A 9420-nucleotide genomic window follows, 5' to 3' on the forward strand; every position below is an offset into this window, starting at 1 on the left:
GATGTGGGAATTCATGGAACCTGACAGTCTTCCTGATGACTACACAGGCGGAAAGTACAGCCAACTCCAGCTCATGAACGACCGCATTTAGGAGCTGGAGCAGGAGTTGGATGAACAAAGGATCATTTGGGAGGCAGAGAAATTGATAGATACAACTTTTGAGCAGGTGATTACACCCAGAATGCAGAATTCAGGGGGTAGATGGGTGAACACTGTTACGTACCCTGTAACTGGGTTGCCAAACCAGCAGAAATGGATCACTCAGTTGGAGTCTGGATTACTGGAACTAAGAAAGTTTTATTAAAGAAATAAGCAACACAGTACTCTAATCATAAGGATATAAATGCAACAGGTTAGCACTGAATAAACACACATGTACACAGAACTAGGATAATAGGATCAATCAAGCTCTATCGCAGGCTAGGGGTAAAATGTTCAATCACAAGTGACAGAGTTCAGTTTAGTTCAGTTCGCAGCAATCGTTGTTGTGCCATTGAAGAGAGAGAGAGAGTGAATGCTGATATTCAAAATCGGATTCAACAGACCTTTGATATTTCTCGCAGTTAGCTTTCGGGCGAGCCCTTTGTAATGTCTTCTGAGGTCACTGACTGTGACCCCTCTGTTTTCAGATACGATCGTTCCTCTGCAGTGAACCCGGCACCCAGGCAAGGGTGGACACACACACCAGGTTCCCGCTGATTGTACCTTTCCACCCTGTGCGTCTATGGCTGGTCCCGTGACCAGACCTCCAAAACTCCCATCGGCTTGTGGGGGCGCACCGCTTCCAGGGTCTCGATACCTCGTGGTGTCGTGAGTGTTGTCTCGTGTGGTGTCTGTTGCCTTAGCGAATCTGTCCCTTTTTATCCCCCTGTTGGGTTATCGCCTATCCATCACTTCAAACAGTTCAGGTTCAAAGCAAACCTGTCTTGACAATACCCAGACCGGTGTCTCCTTCTGTTAATCTCTCTAGTCTCTTCATTAACATTTCCAAATGCTGCTCTATTGTCTTACTTATCTCTCTCCTGAAGACAGGTGGCAGATCAACTGTTGATCCCACTGTCCCACAGGACAGTCAACATCTTAGTCTATGTGTACTTTCGTCACAACACCGAGAGAGGTAAAGGGAGAAGCAAGTCAGTGCAGGTTCCCCCTGTGGCCATTCCCCTCAGCAACAGATATATACCTTTGGATACTGCTGAGGGGGATGACCTATCTGGGCAAGGCAGCATCCAGACCAATAGCACTGTGGTCGGCTCTGAGCCTCAGAAGGGTAGGGTGAAGTAAGGCGGAGCAATAGTCATGGGGAACAGATAGGAGATTCTGTGGCAGCAAACGAGATGCCAGGATACTGTGTTGCCTACCAGATCCTGGGGTTCAGGATGTTTCTGAGCAATTACAGAATATTCTTAAAGAGAAGGGTGAGCTGAGCAGCCAGAGGTCATGGTACATATTGGTACCAATGGCATAGGCAGGAGAGGGGTAGAGGTCCTGCCCAGTAAGTTTAGGGAGTTAGGAAGGAGGTTGAAGAGCAGGACCTCCAAGGCAGTAACCTCTGGATTACTCCCGGTGCCCCGAGGTAGGGAAGGTCAGAACAGGAAGATAACAAGCAGATGAACGAGTGCCTGAGGAGATGGTGCAGGGGACAAGGTTTCAAGTTCTTGGTTTACTGGGGAAGGGGTGACCTGTACAAGTGGGACGGGTTGCACCTGAATTTGGGAGGGAGGTTTGCTAATGCTATTGGGGAGTGTTTAAACTAGATATGCAGGGGGTTGGGAACTGACGTGAAGAGGCAGAGGATGGGGCGGTTGGTGCACCAGTAGAAACAGCTTGTAGGGGGCTTGTGAGGAAAGATAAGCAGATGATAGAGCAAAGATGCACTATCTTTTCGTGATTTTTATAAATGACCTGAATGAGAAAGTGAGTGAGTAAATTTGCTGATCACACAAACATTGGGGGTGTTGTGGATTGTGTGGCGGGCTGTCAGAGGTTATAGCGGGACATTGATAGGATGCAAAACTAGGCTGAGAAGTGGCAGATGGCGTTCAACCCAGATAAGTGTGAGATGGTTCATTTTGGTAGGTCAAATATGATGGCAGAATATAGTATTAATGTTAAGACTCTTCGCAGCATGGAGGATCAAAGGGATCTTGGGGTCCGACCATAGGACACTCAAAGCTGCTGCACAGGTTGACTGTGTAGTTATGAAGGCATTCAGTGCATTGGTCTTCATCAACCATGGGATTGAGTTCAAGAGCCGAGAGGTAATGTTACAGCTATATAGGACACTGGTCAGACCCCACTTGGAGTACCGGGCTCAGTTCTGGTCATCTTACTACAGGAAGGATGTGGAAACTATAGAAAGGGTGCAGAGGAGATTTACAAGGATGTTGCCCGGATTGGGGAGCATGCCTTATGAGAATAGGTTGACTGAACTTGGCCTTTTCTCATTGGAGTGATGGAGGTTGAGAAATGACCTGATAAAGGTGTATAAAATGATGAGAGGTATTGATGGTGTGGATAGTCAGAGGCTTTTTCCCAGGGGTGAAATGGCTAACATGAGAGGACAGAGTTTTAAGGTGCTTGGAAATGGGTACAGAGATGTCAGGGGTAAGTTTTTTATGCAGACAGTGGTAAGTGTGTGGAATGGGCTGCTGGTGATGGTGGTGGCGCGTGGCCAAGTGGTTAAGGTGTTTGACTATGATCTGAAGATCACTAGTTTGAGCCTTGGCTGAGGCAGCGTGTTGTGTCCTTGAGCAAGGCACTTAACCACACATTGCTCTGCGACGACACCAATGCCAAGCTGTATGTGTCCTAATGCCCTTCCCTTGGACAACATCGGTGGCATGGAGAAGGGAGAATTGCAGCATGGGCAACTGCTGGTTTCCATACAACCTTGCCCAGGCCTGCGCCCTGGAAACCTTCCAGGGCACAAATCCATGGTCTCACGAGACTAACGGATGCCTATAGGTGGTGGTGGAGGCAGTGTTACGTACCCCGTAACTGGGTTGCCAAACCAGCAGAAATGGACCACTTAGTTGGAGTCTGGATTACTGGAACTAAGAAAGTTTTATTAAAGAACTAAGCAACACAGTACTCTAATCATAAGGATATAAATGCAACTGGTTAGCAATGATAAAACACACATGTGCACAGAACTAGGATAATAGGATCAATCAAGCTCTATCGCAGTCTAGGGGTAAAATGATCAGTCTCAAGTGACACAGAGTTCAGTTCAATTCAGTTTAGTTCGCAGTAATCGCTGTTGTGCTGTTGGGGAGAGAGAGAGAGCGAATGAATATGCAAATCGGATTCCAAACAGACCTTCGATATTCCTCGCAGTTAGCTTTCGGGCAAGCCCTTTGTAATGTCTTCCGAGGTCACCGACTGTGACCCCTCCGTTCCAGATACGATCGTTCTTCTGCAGTGAACCCGGCACCCAGGCAAGGGCGGACACACACACCGGGTTCCCGCCAACCGTACCTTTCCACCCTGTGCGTCTATGGCTGGTCCCGCGACCAGACCTCCAAAATGCCCACCAACTTGTGGGGGCACACCGCTTCCAGGGTCTCGTTACCTCGTGGTGTCGTGGTGTCTTGCCTTAGCGAACCTGTCACTTTTATCCCCCTGCTGGGGTATCGCCTGTGCATCAAACTTCAAACAGTTCAGGTTCAAAGCCACCGGTCTCTGACAATACTCGGAACTGTGTCTCCTTTTTGTTAATCCCTCTCGTCTCTCATTAACATTTCTGAATGTTCCCCCATTGTCCTCTTATCGGCATCAATCTTCTGATAATTTGGTCTGTTGTCACAGCAGATACAATAGAGTCTTTTAAGAAACTCTTGGATATGTACATGGAGCTTAGAAAAATAGAGGGCTATGGGTAACCCTAGGTCATTTCTAAAGTACGTGCATGTTCAGTACAGCATTTTGGGCCGAAGGCCCTGTATTGTGCTGTAGGTATCTACCACTGGTCGCCAACCTCCATGCAGAAAATGAACCATCTACAACCACCCTTTGCCTTCTGTGGGCAAGCCAATTGTGTATCCACAAAGTAAGGTCTCCTTGGATCCTATGCCTCCTTACTTTATGAATGAGCCTTGAATGGGGACCCTTAGCAAATGCTTTACTGTTCAGGAATGAGATAGGGCAGGTGACGGAGGTATGTGTTGGGGAGCACTTCGGGTCCAGTGATCTCAATACCATTAGTTTCAATATAATTATGGAGAAGAATAGGACAGGACCCAGAGTTGAGATTTTTAATTGGAGAAAGGCTAACTTTGAGGAGATGCAAAAGGATTTAGCAGGAGAGGATTGGGACAATTTGTTTTATGGGAAGGATGTAACAGATAAATGGAGGTAATTTAAAGGTGAAATTTTGAGGGTACAGGATCTTTATGTTCCTGTTAGGTTGAAAGGAAAGGTTAAAAGTTTGAGAGAGCCATGGTTTTCAAGGGATATTGGAAACTTGGTTCGGAAAAAGAGAGGAATCTACAACAAATATAGGCAGCTTGGAGTAAATGAGGTGCTCGAGGAATATAAAGACTGTAAAAAGTATCTTAAGAAAGAAATTAGAAAAGCTAAAAGAAGATATGAGGCTGCTTTGGCAAATAAGGTGAAAATAAATCTCAAGGGTTTCTACAGTTATATTAATAGCAAAAGGATACTGAGGGATAAAATTGGTCTCTTAGAGAATCAGAGTGTGCAGAGCCGAAAGAGGTGGGGGAGATTTTGAACAATTTATTTTCTTTGGTATTCACTAAGGAGAAGGATATTGAATTGTGTAAGGTAAGGGAAACAAAAAGGGTAGTTATGGAAAGGTAGTTAAAGAAGAGGAAGTACTGGCGCTTTTAAGGAATATAAAAGTGGATAAGTCTCCAGGTCCGGACAGGATATTCTCTAGGACCTTGAGGGAAGTTAGTGTGGAAGTAGCAGGTGCTCTGACAGAAATATTTCAAATGTCATTAGAAACGGGGATGGCGCCAGAGGATTGGCGTATTGCTCATGTTGTTCCATGGTTTAAGAAGGAATCTAAGAGTAAACCGAGCAATTATTGGCCTGTGAGTTTGACGTCAGTGGTGGGTAATTTGATGGAAAGTATTCTTAGAGATGGTTTATATAATTATCTGGATGGACAGGGTCTGATTAAGAACAATTAACATGGATTTGTGCGTGGAATGTCATATTTGACGAATCTTATTGAATTTTTTGATGAGGTTACTAGGAAAGTTGACAAGGGTAAAGCGGTGGATGTTGTGTATATGGACTTCAGTAAGACTTTTGACAAGGTTCTACACAGAAGGTTAGTTAGGTTCAATTGTTTGGTATTAATATCGAAGTAGTAAAATGGATTCAGTGGCTGGATGGGAGATGTCAGAGACTAGTGGTGGATAACTGTGTGTCAGATTGGAAGATGGTGTCTAGTGGTATGCCTCAGGGATCTGTACTGGGTCCAATGTTGTTTGTCATTTATATTAATGATCTGGATGATGGGGTGGTAAATTGGATTAGTAAGTTTGCAGATGATACTAATATAGGTGGAGTTGTGGATAATGAAGTAGGTTTTCAAAGCTTTCAGAGAGATTTAGACCACTTAGAAGAGTGGGCTGAAAGATGGCAGATGGAGTTTAATGCTGATAAATGTGAGATGCTACGTTCTGGTAGTGCTAATCAAAATGGGACATACATGGTAAATGGTAGGGCATTGAAGAATGCAGTAGAACAGAGGGATCTAGGAATAATGGTACATAGTTCCCTGAAGGTGGAATCTCATGTGGATAGGGTGGTGAAGAAAGCTTTTGGTATGATGGCCTTTATTAATCAGAGCATTAAGTATAGGAGTTGGGATGTAATGTTGAAATTGTACAAGGCATTGGTAAGGCCAAATTTGGAGTATTGTGTACAGTTCTGGTCACCAAATTATAGGAAAGATGTCAATAAAATTGAAAGAGTACAGAGGAGATTTACTAGAATGTTGCCTGGGTTTCATCTCCTAAGTTATAGAGAAAGGTTGAACAAGTTGGGTCTTTATTCTTTGGAGCTTAGAAAGTTGAGGGGGGACTTGATAGAGGTATTTAAAATTATGAGGGGGATAGATAGAGTTGACGTGGATAGGCTTTTTCCTTTTTTCCACTGAGTGTGGGGGAGATTCAAACAAGAGGACATGAGTTGAGAGTTAAAGGGCAAAATTTCAGGGGTAACATGAGGCGGAACTTCTTTACTCAGAGAGTGGTAGCTGTGTGGAATGAGCTTCCAGTAGAAGTGCTTGAGGCCGGTTGGATGTTGTCATTTAAAGTTAAATTGGATAGCTATATGGACAGGAAAGGAATGGAGGGTTATGGGCTGAGTGCAATTCGGTGGGACTAGGTGAGAGTAAGAGTTCGGCATGGACTAGAAGGTCCGGGATGGCCTGATTCTGTGCTGTAATTGTTATAAGTCAAGGAGCAGATAGGGAGTGTTACATACCTCATGCATATCTTGTGACTGTCTTAGGAGGATGATGTAATGGTCTTGCAGAGGTCACATGAAGTAAATTTTCCCACCGATGTGAAGTCACGTGATGACCTATTCTCAACAGGTATATATAAGGGTAGCCCCCTGATGACGCAGTTAGTTTTTCTAGTTGAGTTTTAAGTTTAGTTCATCGGTTACTCCGTATTGCTGCGTAATTTTTTATGACGGAGTTTCGTTTTAAAATGGAGTTTTATTTTCTATTGTAAGGTACAGAAGTGTTGGGCTGGTAGTTTCACAAATCGCTGCCAGGTTTGTTGAAGTATCTCCTCAGTAGTATTGGAGTGTGAAGACGGGAACCTGAAGGAGTCGTTTGACAGTTTTGGAGCGGATCGACCATTATTGAATTCGTTCAAGTAAGAGTGATCTGCATGAGATAACCTCTGCTAAGAGCAGCAGAAATGGTTGTGCAGTATCTAGTCTACGGAGGAAAAAGGTCAATGCCTTAGTCCTGCAGATAAGGCAGGTTCCGTCTGGGATCGGCTGTAATGTCGAGTCTGCGAGGAATTCTTAACTTCAGGAAAGTCTCTCCTAATTGAATGTATAAATCTCTTGGACTTTCAAATTCACCATTCTAAGAACTGTGTTCCAATTTACCACTTTAAGACTGTGTTCACATTTACCACTTTAAGAACTAGTACCGATTTTGGCGGTTTGTTAAATGGCCGCATAGCAATTTACTTCCGGTTAAGGTTTTCGTTTTTTTTTATCTTTTTACTAATTTTGAGCACAGTTTAATAAATGTTTATTTGTTTATAAAACCTGACTCATTTCTATATTCATTGTTGCCGGTCACGTGACATAATTTGGGGGCTCGTCCGGGATTGTTCCGATTTTTACCTTAAGTGCTTGTTAATTATAAACCTGATTTGGAGAAGGGAAATACTCAATTCTTTTACTCTTACTAGCTCTTCTTTCAGTTAGTCCTGACGAAGGGTCTCGGCCCGAAACGTCGACTGTACCTCTTCCTAGAGATGCTGCGTGGCCTGCTGCACTCACCAGCAACTTTGATGTATGCTACTCAATTCTTTTGTTTGATTGGTGTGTGTGGTATTCAGCACAATGACTATTGATGACTTTATGAAATCGCCAAACCCGGAGTTTGTAGTGAAGGTGAATAAGGGTGATGTATCCGAGATTGCTAGAAGGTTGAACCTCAAAGGAATTATGAAGGTTACAACAAACCCTGTGATTCAGAGAAAAATTGTGGAACATTATATACATTTGGGTGTTTCTGATGAAGCAGAGTTAGATAATTTCTCTGTAAGTAAAGCAGCGATCCACTTACACCTGAAACAGGTAGCGTTAGAAAAGCTTAGAGTAGAAGCTGACTTAAAACAGAAATAATTAGAAGCTGACTTGGAACGATGTTGGTTAGAAGCTGAAAATAAACAGAGGGAATTTGAAGAAAGAGAAGCAGATAAACGGAGGGAATTTGAGCTACAGATGAAGAAATTAAATTATGAGAATCAGGCTTCTGGTTCTAAGAAACAGTTTTTTGCTAGTTGAGAGGTTATTTTGGCTCCTCCATTTAATGAAGCAGAAGTGGACAAATATTTCCAACATTTTGAAATAGTTGTTTTGAGTTTAGAGTGGCCAGTGATGTTACAAAGTGTAATTAAAGGCAAGGCACAACAGGTTTATACAGCTGTAAATGCTGAGCAAGTACTGGATTATGATATTGTGAAACAGCATATATTGAAAGCATATGAACTGATTCCGGAAGCTTATAGAGAAAGATTCAGAAATTTGAAGAAATCTGTGGGAAAAAACTTACGTGGAATTTGCCTACAAGAAAGCTGTGTGTTTTGAGTGATGGGTTTCCTCTAAAAATGTGAATGGGGAGTATAATAAATTAAAAGAGTTGATTTTATTGGAGGAATTTAAAAGGAGCATTCCTGTTGAAATGAGGACATACTTAAATGAAAGGGAAACTGCTACATTGCAGGAGACTGCTAAATTAGCTGATGAGTATGCCTTAATTCATAAGAATAAATTTTCTCCAGGTAGGACTTTTAAAAGGAAAAATAGCACAGAGAGTCAAGGTAAACCAGAAATTAAATCTGAAATTAGTGAGAAAGGTAAGGATGAAGGGAGACACGTGAAGGAAAGACATTTTGGTCTTATTTGTAATTATTGTAATAAACCTGGACATGTAATAGCTAACTGTTTTCGATTGAAAAAGAAAGAGAAGGAAGCAGTCCCAGATGCTTGTGTGCAGCATATTGAAACACCTGTAAATCCACAGAGTTCGATAAATACCAATGAAGTTTTGTCAGAGTCTGACCAAGTTAAGAGGGGATATGAACATTTTATAACTGAAGGATTTGCATCCTTGAAAGAGGGATCCAATCCTGTACCAATAAAAATACTTAGAGATACTGGAGCTTCTCAATCACTAATGTTAAACAGTGTTCTAAAGTTTAGTGATGAGTCTGACGTTGGTAAGGTAACCTATATAAGAGGAGTTAGGAGTGCTCTTATGCCGGTACATTTGCATAGAGTAAATTTAAGGTCAGGGTTGGTTACAGGGCTTGTTAAAGTAGGATGACAACCCAGTTTACCTGTGCATGATGTTTCTCTTTTGTTAGGGAATGACTTAGCAGATGAACTGGTTTTTCCTGAAGTGCATTTGACAATAAAGCCTAATTCTGAGGAACCACAGAGAGATTCTAACACAGGTTCTTCCTGTGTTGTAACCCGAGCTATGGCTAAAAAGACTGATGTACAGGATGAGGTTGTTACCCATGACTGTTCAACTCAGGGTGTGAATTTTGAGGATGTGTCAGAAACTTTCTTACCTTCTTTATTTGATCAGGAACTTGGTAGTAAGTCTGACCATAAAGATTTTTCTTTATCTCAGAAGGAGATGATAGCAGAGCAGGGTAGAGATCCTGAGATAGTTAAATAAAA

The sequence above is a fragment of the Mobula birostris genome, chromosome 2 (genome assembly GCF_030028105.1).
Source record: "Mobula birostris isolate sMobBir1 chromosome 2, sMobBir1.hap1, whole genome shotgun sequence".
Classification (NCBI taxonomy): Eukaryota; Metazoa; Chordata; class Chondrichthyes; order Myliobatiformes; family Myliobatidae; genus Mobula; species Mobula birostris.